Source organism: Phocoena sinus, chromosome 4 (assembly GCF_008692025.1).
Source record: "Phocoena sinus isolate mPhoSin1 chromosome 4, mPhoSin1.pri, whole genome shotgun sequence".
Classification (NCBI taxonomy): domain Eukaryota; kingdom Metazoa; phylum Chordata; class Mammalia; order Artiodactyla; family Phocoenidae; genus Phocoena; species Phocoena sinus.
In genome coordinates this window covers 126,503,420-126,515,522 of record NC_045766.1, presented here as the reverse complement: position 1 = coordinate 126,515,522, position 12,103 = coordinate 126,503,420, and the positions used below count along the sequence as shown (strand labels likewise).

The 12,103-nt window shown below is 36.1% G+C and overlaps 1 pseudogene; it reads left to right on the top strand.

Moving 5' to 3' along the window:
* The first annotated feature begins 10,736 nt into the window (after positions 1–10,736).
* LOC116753379 lies at positions 10,737–11,405 on the top strand (annotated as a pseudogene).
* The last annotated feature ends 698 nt before the right edge of the window (positions 11,406–12,103 follow it).

The following is a 12,103-nucleotide window of genomic DNA, read 5'->3' as shown; positions in this document are numbered from 1 at the left end:
CGTAGAAGGAATTTGGGAGTGTTCCTCCCTCTGCTATATTTTGGAAGAGTTTGAGAAGGATAGGTGTTAGCTCTTCTCTGTTTGTTAGAATTCGCCTGTGAAACCATCTGGTCCTGGGCTTTTGTTTGTTGGAAGATTTTTAATCAGTTTCCTCCTTTGCCTTTTGTTTTATCCCAGTCCTCAATGGATTAGCTGATGCCTACCCATATTGGGGAGGGGAATCTATTGTACTTTACTGAGTCCACCTATTCAAATGCTAATCTCCTCCAGGAATACTCTCATAGACAGAGAAATAATGTTTAATCTGGGCACTCCATGACCAGTCAAGGTGACACATGAAAATAACCATCACATTAGGTAAAATATTTTTTTGTTCCAAGGGTTAGGGTGTGGATATTTGGGGGCCCATTCTGCCTACCACACCATACAAGGCCTCCGCTATTTGGCTTGCCTGCTGCATTCCTTAATTCTAGAGCAGGAACATGATGTTTTTGTCCTTTGTAGCTAAGGGAGAGTGTTCACAAACATCTGTAATAAGAATTATTTATTACTTATATTATTTACTTATAAATGAACATATTCAAACATACTCAAAAATAGAGTGAAGAGTCAAGAGAAATCCATGTACCCATCACCCAACTTCAACAATGCTCAGTATTTTACCAATCTTGATACATTTATTTGTTCACACTCTGATTTTTTGTTTTGATGTATCTTTTGTTGGAGGAAAATATCTTTATTTGTGAAGACTAATTAAGCTTCATTTTGGGGGGAATTGTAGTAGTTTCATATAATACAAATTGAAGAACAAACAGTTAATAATGTAACGAAGCAAAAAGGATACTAGTGCTTTCCTCTCATTTCGTTGGGGGTATTAAAGTCTTGCCTAATTTACATAATTACCATTATGATTCATTGATATTTTGTATTAATTGTCTCACAATATAGGATTCTCTTATTTTATTCTTGTGCCAGTACATAAGGGAAAGCTGAATGAAAGGGAATGGGAGAAATAGTCAGCTTTTCTCAGAGAATTTAAGAAATGAAACCCAGATTGCACAACGTTTCTGCTTTTTTTTCCCCCTCTCTTTTCTATCTATGCCAAGCCTTGGGTATTTGCAGGGTAAGTTGTAATAGAAGATATTTTACTATAATAACATGATTAGTTACCATCATTGGGCAACATGGAGGTATAAATAGACAAAAATCCATGTATAATCCAAAAATAACATTTCTGTATTTGCAATGTGCTTTCATATCATATTTAACTGAGCATGTGCTGATGTTCTGGGAATTTGGTTGGAACAAAGTAATAAAGTACACCATAAAAATCTGGCTTCAGTCTGCGGACACCTGGCTCCGAGACTGGTGGAAGGGATTCCTCTTTCCAAGTGTTACAGTGAAGACAAAAATCATGACCAACTGTTTCATTTAAAAAGCTCTTCTCTATGTAAATATTTTTTAGATTAAACTACATATAAAATATTGTTTAGAGAATCATCCTCAAATTTATTATCTTATTCCTTTTTTCCCCCATTTTAGAGAGTAATACATTCCTCTTTTACAACAAACACTTGTGCTTTTTTAAAAAAAAATTTATTGGAGTATAGTTGATTTGCAATGTTTTGTTAGTCTCTGCTGTACAGCAAAGTGAATTATACATATACATATATTATACATATACATATATCCACATTTTTAAAGATTCTTTTCCTATATAGGTCATTACAGAGTATTGAGAAGAGTTCCCTGTGCTCTACAGTAGGTCCTTATTAGTTATCTATTATATATATAGTAGTATGTATATGTTGAACACTTGTGCTTTTAATTCCAAACTTTCTCATCTCCTCTGGAACTATGTTCCATTAAGTATCACTTTTTTTTTTGCCTCTATCGAGCCTTCTTACATTTTCAATCACTCATTTAATTTCACCATCACTTACAAATATGATTCACTTCTGAGAAACTAAATCTCTCTATTTCTTTTTTGCCTTTACCAATGAATTTCTTAAATATCCACCTCATCAGCAGTGATGTGGTTTTAAATTTGTTCTAATTTGTTTTCTGTCCCCATCAGGTTTACACAGCATTCTTCACAACCCCCAACAACTTACTATTCCCTGAATCCAGCCAATTTTTCAGTTGTCATATTCTTTAACCTTCAGTATTAATTGACACCATTAACCAATCCACCTACCCATCCTTTCTTTGCCGAAATCTCTCCTTTGTGTCACTTCAGACACGTTCTTATCTTGTTCTTATGCTACTCCTACAACTACTCTCTTACTTTTTTCACGTGTGATATCAATTTAGATATAGGAGTCCAAGGAACATCTATTCCTTGTTGCTTCCTTTTCTCTGTGTTTTGAGCTCTCCTCCTGGACAATATAATTCCATGGCTTCAACTTTACTTTCTGTGTAAACAGCTTCCAAATCCATGTTTATACTCCTGAATTTTCCTCCAAAGTTCAGTCTCAATTTTCCAATTTCTGGCTTGACATTTCTGTCTGGATATCCTTCTAGCACATTCTGTTTAGCAATTCAAAGAACTGAACTTCTTGTCTTCCCTTTTAAATCTGTGTCTATCACCATTTCCCATTTTTAGTACAACTACTACCTTGTCATTTAGGCTCAACATATCAAGGTCACCTTTGATTCCCATTGTTCCTGTCTCTTGTCAATACATCAAATGTTAATAAGCCTGTCTGAGTGTATATCCATAATGAGTGTCTCTCTCTCTCCACAAATTAAATATCAGTTAATCGCTCACTTCCGATTCCGTGAGCTCTTTTATATTTCAGAACCCTATTACCTTTGACTAGGAACATTGCAAAAATATGTTAGCTTTTCGCTCCCACCTACTCTACCAGGTTAGCTTTTGAAGTCTTGTCAGTTTAATCTTTCTTCAATTTAGTTTTTATAATGTCATCCTCCGGTTCAAATCATCAATAACTCTCTTTTGTTAAAGCAGCAGTTCTCAGCTGGTTCTGCTTACCTCACCCCACCCCCAACCCCAGCTCGGGATCATTTGGCAATATTTGCAGCCATATTTGACTGTCATAACTAGGGCAGGGGGTGCCTAGAGTGCTGTTAAACATCCTACAGTGCACAGGACAGCACCCTATAGAAAAAAATGATCTGGCTCCAAATGTCAATTGTACTGAGGTTGAAAAACCCTGGTCTAAAGAATAATAGATGAATAATTAACTTGTCCTCATCTACACTTCATTTATAACTCCATGGAATTTTTACAATTTTTCCTCTTCTCCATTTCCCACCTTTGGGTCTTTGCTTATACATTTTCCTCCCTCATTGGTGTTTACTTTTCTTACCTTGTCTTCTCATTAAACAAAAATCCCAATACCATCCATCTCTCAGTGTTCAGCTTTATTGCTATATCTTTCATAGGACCCCATAATAATCCCAGTTGAAAATGATGATCCTTTTTTCTGAATCCGGATGAGGATTTTTTGGTGTGTGTCTGTCTTACCATTACTTGCTGTTTAATAGTTATTTATATAAATGCTTTCAATATTTATTAACCTTTACATTTATTTAAATAAAAACTTTATTGAGCTATAATTCACATGCCATAAAATTCACCCTCATAAGTATACAGTTAAGTGGTTTTTAGTATATTCACAGAATTGTGCACCCATCACCACTATCCAATTCCAGAACATTTTCATCACCCCCAAAAGAAAGCCATACCCATTAGCATTCACTCCCCATTTGCTCCCTCCCCCAGCCCCTGACAAGCACTAGTTTATTTTCTGTGTCTATGTTTTAGTATTCTGGACACTTCATATGAATGGAATCATATGATAGGTTGTGACTTCTTTCACTTAACAAAATGTTTTTAGGATTAAAGACTATTTGGGAAAAGCATGATATAAGATGTCTTATCCATATGACTGGCTTTTCACTTTGTAGTTACTGAGCAGTTTATTCAAGACTTTCCTGGCTTGTTTTATTCATCAACACAGTCCCATTCATTTTTGATCTTTCAGAAATATGTTAATATTTCTTGTTTGTTGGCAAAACACCCTCCCAACCATTTCTTTACCATATTATCTTCTCTGTAATGACTTTATTCCTTTTCATACATTTTTATCAGCAGGGTTTGTAAAGTATTAGAGAAAAATATGTGAACAAATCTGCCATCTTTACAGAATTTTAAAGGCAAGAAAATTATCCTTTCTTGTTCAAATTTTCAAGTTCAGCTATGGCATTTGTGGAATAGTTAATGCCATTAGTCAGGCTCTATTAACTATGATTTATGTTAAACCATGGTTTATGTTAAAATTGGGATCTGACAAAAATGAGTGTCAAGTATATGGTGTTGATGGATTTAATTAGGCTTCCCTGAGTGGACAAAAATACTTAGAGCAAGAATTAAAGTGTCTATAAAGTATTTGTATCTGAGGATCTTGCTAATATAACCAAATTGGGCTTGAGGTTAGTACAAAATAATGTGTAGTCTGCGTTCTAACATTTTATTTTATTTTTTTATTTTTTTGAGTATAGTTGATTTACAATGTTGTGTTATTTTCAGGTGTCCAGCAAAGTGAATCAGTTATACATATACATATAGCCGCTGTTTTTTAGATTCTTTTCCCATATAGGCCATTACAGAGTATTGAGTAGAGTTCCCTGTGCTATACCAGAGGTATTTATTAGTTATCTATTTTACATATAGTAGTGTGTATATGTCAATCTGTGTTCTCCCATTTTAAAAGAAATGCAAATTTTAAACTTTTAACTGTGCACTCCATGGCTTCTTGAGATCATTCGGATTATTGGGGGGAAAAGCATTTTAGGCAGAGGGAACATTAAGCACAAAGCCCTTCCTGAACAAGGGTCTTGCTGCTTTGTTGAAAGAATAGTGATGAAGCCAATTGAGTTAAGGTGGGATGAAAGAGTAGGGGGAGATGTAGTCAGAGAAGAAATGTGGATCAGATCACATAGGTCTCCATATATCACGGTAAGGACATTTAACTTTTATTCTGAGTGACCTGGGGAGACATCGAAAGTTGTGAGTAGAGGAATTAGATTATATTTTAATAGAATCTCTATCTCTGCAGTTTGGAGAATATGCTGAATCTGGAAAAACATATAAAACAGGGAAGGCAGTTAGGTGGTGAATGTAATAATACAGGCAAAAATAATTGTGTCTTGGACTGGGTTGATGTGTGATAAACAACCAGATTCTGGATATGTTCTGAAGATAGAGCAAATAGAATTTGCTGACAAATTTTGTGTAGAGTTTAAAAGAAGGAAAGACATCAAGGAGGATGCCTGAAGTGGTTGGTTGATAACTAAAAGGATGGAGTTGCCACTATATATGATGGAAAAGACTGGAGAGGGACAGGTCTGGAGTTTGTGGGAGAGGGGATGATAGGTAGTTATCAGGAGTTGGGTTTTAGTCATTTTGTTTGAACTGCCTTCCAAGTGGATTTGTTGGGCAGGCATTTGGAATTCAGAGGAGAGATTCCGATTGGAGGTGTAAATTTAGGAGTCATTAGTGTGTGGATAGTACTTACAGCCCTGAGACTGGATGAGATCAACTACAGGAAAAGTGTAGATGAAAGAGAAGCAATCAAGGACTGAACTCTGGAGCACTCCAGAATCTAGACATCAGGAGATAAGGAAGAACTGGCAAAGGATGCGGGAAAAAAGGCAAGTGAGCATGGAATCTAGCTCCTCATTAGATAGTGTAGGGACAGGAGTCCTACGTGTTTGTTCAGGTTGTATCCTTTTCTAGCACCTCATCCACAGGAAGCAATAATCTGTATTGACTAAATAAATAAAACAATGTTGTCACTGCATTGATAGCTTGTATATGAAGCAGAGAGCAGAGAGGAAGAGTCTTCCTTTTCACATCCACGTGTCTCTTCCAGATGTCCTCCTGTTATTCTAACACTGGTGGCTCTAGCCCTGAAAGGCAGCAACTGGTAATTCCTTTATTCTTCTAGATCACGCAGGACAAGGTGTTGTGGGGACCAGCTTCTCCTGTGCTTCTTCTAAGACTCATGGAAGATAATCAGCCTGCGTGTGCATTCTCAGGGAGGAAGAGAGGGCTTACATCTTTTATTCTATGCTTTCCACATTTTCTTTTCTCTCGGTCCAACACACTGTCCTAGTTGATGCTTTTGTGTTTTGGAAGAGAGTCACTTATGCCCTCTCAAAGAGACATCCACAATTGCATCAGTCTTCTGAGCACTCAACTTAGCACCACTTGCAGCACCGAGTACCCCAACAAAGAACCCCATGAGTCATTTTCATCCTGTTACTCTGGTAATATTGTAATATGGGTAGAACAAAGTGATTTCCTTGGTGATGCCTAGAAACTGTGTATGTTGACCTAGTTACAAATGTTCCCTGCATGGTGCAATACTACAGAGCATGGAAGATTTATTCGAACATATATTTTAGAGTAAAATGATATAATGAAAAATAAAACTCAGTATTTTACTTTCAAAGTTTTTGCCAAAGGAAAAAAATAACAAATTCAATTCATGAGGCTCATAATTCTCAATAAAAAGGCATAGAAAATATAAGAGAATACATTTTTGAGCTTTAGTTTGCAGCAGTTCACATACTACTGTGACCATTCTTAAAGTTGTTGGAGAGATGGTGATGACAAATATGTTAGCTTAGAAATAAGCAGTGTATTCAGGCCATGAACTGACTGAGGCAGATCTAAATTTTGAAGGATAAAAAGCAAAACAAACCAAAGGAAATGTTATCTTCAGAAGAACCAAACCACTGTCCTTCTTCAATTGCTTGCATTGTTATGAAGATGTCAAGCATCCTTGTGATCATGGCTTAGAACATCCTTCCACTTACTGCTTTAAAAGTTGCTAAAGTGTGAAAGTAAACGACCTAGAGCAGTGGGATAAGGATGGTGTGAGGGAGGGAGACGCAAGAGGGAAGAGATATGGGGACATATGTATATGTATAATTGATTCACTTTCTTATAAAGCAGAAACTAACACACCATTGTAAAGCTATTATACTCCAATAAAGACGTTAAAAAAATAAAACAACAACAACAAAAAAGATATTATTTTGCTTACCAAAAAAAACAAAAACAAAAACTAGATCTGGATTTCTAAATCTACATTAGTATGTTATTGAGCACAAGAATGATAAATGTGTAAAGCATGTGTCAAATTTCTCAGTTAATCCCTTCACTTCATAAAGGCAACTTTCATTCAAGGAGTCCATAATGAGGGTGAAGTTGTACATTGTTATCTTACTAATTTTGATTTGCAAATTTCTGATGATCAACTTTACATAAATACATGTAATATCATGAGACAAATATGAGAAATAAATATTTATTTTTCTGTAGATCTTATGCTTTCTAAAATAGGCTGAATGGTTTCCTTTCTCCGATTTAGAAAATGCATTGGGGTTATATTTTAAAAGTAACACTTATGCAATTGGTTCCCAATTCTTGATGAAATCTAAGAAAAGAATGGAGCATTTGCATTAGGTCAAAATGATTTTCAAACTTCCTCAAGGTTAATCAAACTTAATCAAAGAGTCTTCTGTCAAATGAGATGCAGACTGAATAAAAGTTCCCATATAGAACAAAATCTTTTTGTGTTTACTTTACACTAACTCATATTTTAATTTATCTTCTCTTCTATACTTTGTTACAAAGTATTCTCAAGCTTTTGGGTCACTCTTAAATTCATGCATGTCAAATATTGTGCTAAAATTCTTTCTTGGATGACAGTTACAATGACTTAAAAAGCCATTTTTCTTTGGTTTTCTTTATTGTCATAAAATCAATGAAAAACGTCAGAAGTTTGGGTTATTGGTTGTCCGAACAAAATGCAATAGAGTGGGTGGCTTAAACAACAAAAATTTATTTTTGCACAGTTTGGAAACTAGAAGCCCAAGATCAAAATGTGGGTCAGCTCTGTTTTGGCAAGAGGGCTTGTAGATGTGTGCTCACATAACTTTCCTTGGTGTGTTTATTTAGAGCAATCTCTCTATTTTCCTCTTCTTATAAAGCCACCAATCCTATTGGATCACGACTCTACTTGTATGAATTAATTTAACCTTAATTACCTCCTAAAAGCCCCATCTCCAAATACAATCACAATGGGGGTTAGGGCTTCAACATATGAATTTGCAGGGGACACAATTCAGTCCATAGTCCCAGTGGTTTAGTATCCTGCACAATGTTTCAGTTTCTACAAGCAACATCTACAGAACATGTACTCTGTACCTGACACTGTGCTAGACCTGGAGTGTTATAAAGATGAACAAAAGAGTCTTCTGCCTAGAAGCTTACAGTCTAATGGGTGAGATTGATGTGTATACCCACAAACATCATAATACCATGTGAGAAGCAAATAGAAATGTGCACATACTAATTCACCAAAAAATTTCTCTCTATACTGTAGTTCCCATCAGTATATCTTAATTCATTATATATATATATATATATATACATACATATACATATATATATCTATATATATATTTACATAGTAGAAGTCCATTTTTTTCTGCTCTGACCTCTGATATAGCATGTATTGTCCATTGAGCCACAAGAAACCTATATTATGTTTTAGGTAGAGCATTTTATTTATGAGCTGCCTTAGGATCTTGTGCGAGAATTTTTGCTTGTTTCAGTGACTGTGGCAAAGGCTATCCTTGTTGCATCATTTCTCTTCAATCTTTTCTCTTCTTCGATATATATCAGTATGATTTAGAATGCTTAGATGATTGTCACATCCTTGAAAAGTTAATTCATTTCCACACCAACAGATAAGACTGTTTTTTTAAAATTGAGGGATAGTTGATTTACAATGTTTTGGGTGTACAGCAAAGTGATTTAATTCTTTTTCAGACTCTTTTCCATTATAGGTTATTACAAGAATACATTGAATACAGTTCCTTCTGCTATTCAGTAGGTCCTTGTTGGTTACCTGTTTTATATATAGTAGTGTGAATCTGTTAATCCCAGATTCCTAATTTATCCCTTCCCTCTCCTTTCCCCTTTGGTAACCATAAGTTTGTTTTCTATGTCTGTGAGACTATTTCTGTATTGTAAATAAGTTCATTTGTATCATTTTTGAAGTTCTACATATAGGTCATATCATGATATTTGTCTTTTTCTGATTTACATCACATAGTATGATAATCTCTAGGTCTATCCATGTTGCCACAAATGACATCATTTCATTCTTTTTGTGGCTGAGTAATATTCCATTGTATATTTGTTCCACATCTTCCATATCCATTCATCCGTCAATGGACATTTAGGTTGCTTCCAAGTCTTGGCTACTGTAAATAGTACTGCTATGAACATTGAGGTGCAGGTATCTTTTCAAATTCGAGTTTTGTCTGGATATATGCCCAGGAGTGGGACTGCTGGATCATAGGGTAACTCTTTTTTTAGTTTTTTAAGGAACCTCCATACTATTCTTGATAAGACTGTTTTTAATTGGAGTTGAATCACTTGGCACTTCTGAAGAATATTTTCTCACAGATTTTTGAAATAAAATTAAGCAAGCGTTAAAGTTTTGCAATTGTGTCAATTTCTGTTTTGATGCAAAATGAAATTATGTGTGTCCATACATCAGTGTATTATGTAATTTATGCTTGGTACCCCTTTCATTGGTCACAAATAGTTCTGAAATTATTGGTATCAAGAGTGGCCAAAAGACCACAGTTAATACACTTTTGAAACACTGTTTAATATTGATGCCACTATCAGACCTTTTCAAGGCTGTTCTATGGTTAGTTTCCCAAGTGAGGCTGTAAAAGGTCAGGAGTACCCTGAGTTTACAAGCATTAAGCCTGGCTTTGTCCTACCAGCTTCCTCAGTACTATTGTAAGTGTCAGGGTTTAAAACTCTTTCTATGTGTTTTGCCCTTTTATTTATTTTAGCCGGTGGACACACCTTTTCCTTTTTAAACTGGTATGTCGATGGCCTTTCCTTGTAATAACAGTTGACATAATCCTCTTGAGCTGAAAGAAAACACTATTAAGGAAAACGCTGGCTATTTCCAACTTTCTCAGACCTCTGTAAGGAGGAATGCAGGTCTCTACCAGGATCAGGTGGAGACAGAGCTACCAATGGGTACAATTAAGAATTTCAGGTTCTCAGGCAGAATTCTCTGTGCTTGGGATTTACATCTTGACCCCTAGCCTGGGATGCTGAATTGGAACAATAATGAGAAATCATTTTTTTCACCTGTTGGATTTGCAAATATTTTAAACAAGCAATAACAACCATCGCTGGCAAATACTCAGGGATGTGAACGTTCCCTTACTTCGGTGGTAGGATTCCTCAACCATCCTGGCACCAATTATTTGAATTAAAATTACTATACATTATATAGCAATTCAAGTTCTTGAATTCTACCTTACATTAAAAAATTTACACCTGATGAAGGACTATGTGGACATAATGCTATTTGTAGTATGGTTTGTAGTGTCAAAAAACCATAAAAAATTTGAATGTTCATGAGTAGGGAATTGAATAAATCATGGCACAGGTGTGTGCATGCACAGGCACATACACTCACACATGCGCACACACACTGAAAAGTGATGTATTGGGATATATTAATGTCCCAAATGGGATGATTGTTCACAATATACAGTGAGATTAAATAAATCAAATTCAAAGTAAAGTGAATAATATCAACCTTAAAAAAACCCAAACCTAAAAATAGGTTATGTAGTCCTTTTTTCCAGCTGGAACCATGAAGGGTGCAGAAGAGAAGAAAAGATGGTTCCTGCTAAAACTCCTAAAAAAGGTGAAGGAATTTCACAGAGTTCAAGATCAGGCACCCGAGAAAGAATTTTGCCCAAAAGATGTTTTGAAAGGCAAGGACAAATCTTATATATGAAAAGGTAAGCCCAATCACAAGGAATATGGGCAGATGTACAGAACTGACACAAGAATGGTTAGGATGGCAAGATAAGCAGGCAACTTCCATGTACCTGCAGAACCCATTACTGGCATTTATCATCAGGATCAGTATCCATGGTGTGACCCCAAAGGCCTGAAAAGTGTTGCAGCTTCTTCATCATTGCCATATCTTCAGTGGTACCTTTGTGAAGATCAACAAGGCTTCAGTTAACATGCTGAGGATTGTGGAACCACATATTGCACATAAATTGCCCTGACAGACAACACATTGATTGCTGGCTCTCTTGTTAAATTTGGAATCATCTGCATGGAAGATCTGATTCACGAGATCTATAATGTTGAACAATGCTTTCAAGAAAGCAACAACTTCTGCTGGCCCTTCAAATGATCTTTTCCATGAGGTAGAATGAAGATGATGAAGATCATCTATTTTGTAGAAGGTAGAGATGCTGGCAACAGAAAAGATCAAATCAACAGGCTTATTAGAAGGATGAACTAAGGTGTCTACCTTGATTTGCTTTGTAATCTAGTCAGTTAATAAGCAGTGACTGCTTTCAATTTGAAATGTAAAACAAACATCCCCCCAAAAAACCCCAAATTATGTGATTAACAAAAGAAAAAATGGGACAAGTATATATCCAATTCTTCACATGTGTTAACTATGGGAGATATGGGGAATTATTTACTTGTCATTCATTCATTTATTCATTATATTAAAAAAGGGAAGACACAGAGAGTAGAAGAAAAGAGGTAGAACACTCTGCTGGTGTTGGATGTTGGGTGAGAAGAGGGCTGGACACCAATATGTCAGTCAACCTCATTATCTCCTCTGTAAATGGGAGCAGGGGGCTTCCTCTTACTTTTTAAGCACAGAGGTTTGGAGAAGGATGTTGCCTGAGAAGGAAGAGAATGGCTGGACCACCCAAGTTGCTTGCACTTACTGACAGCCTCTCTCCCTTGTACAGTTGTCTTTAGGTTGCCCAGTGCAGCTCTTTTCACAGCTATGTGCAACCACCAAGTAATACCTTGCCTCAGGAGATGTTCTGCCCTTACCAGTGACAAGCTCAACCTCCTAGGGTGGGGAGGATGAGGGCAGCATAAGGTAATTGACGGATGAAGGTACATCTACTCCAGGTATGAGTCAAAACTTCCAGATGAGTCAAGAACTTTGCCCCATATCCATGCTTCCCTCCTCAT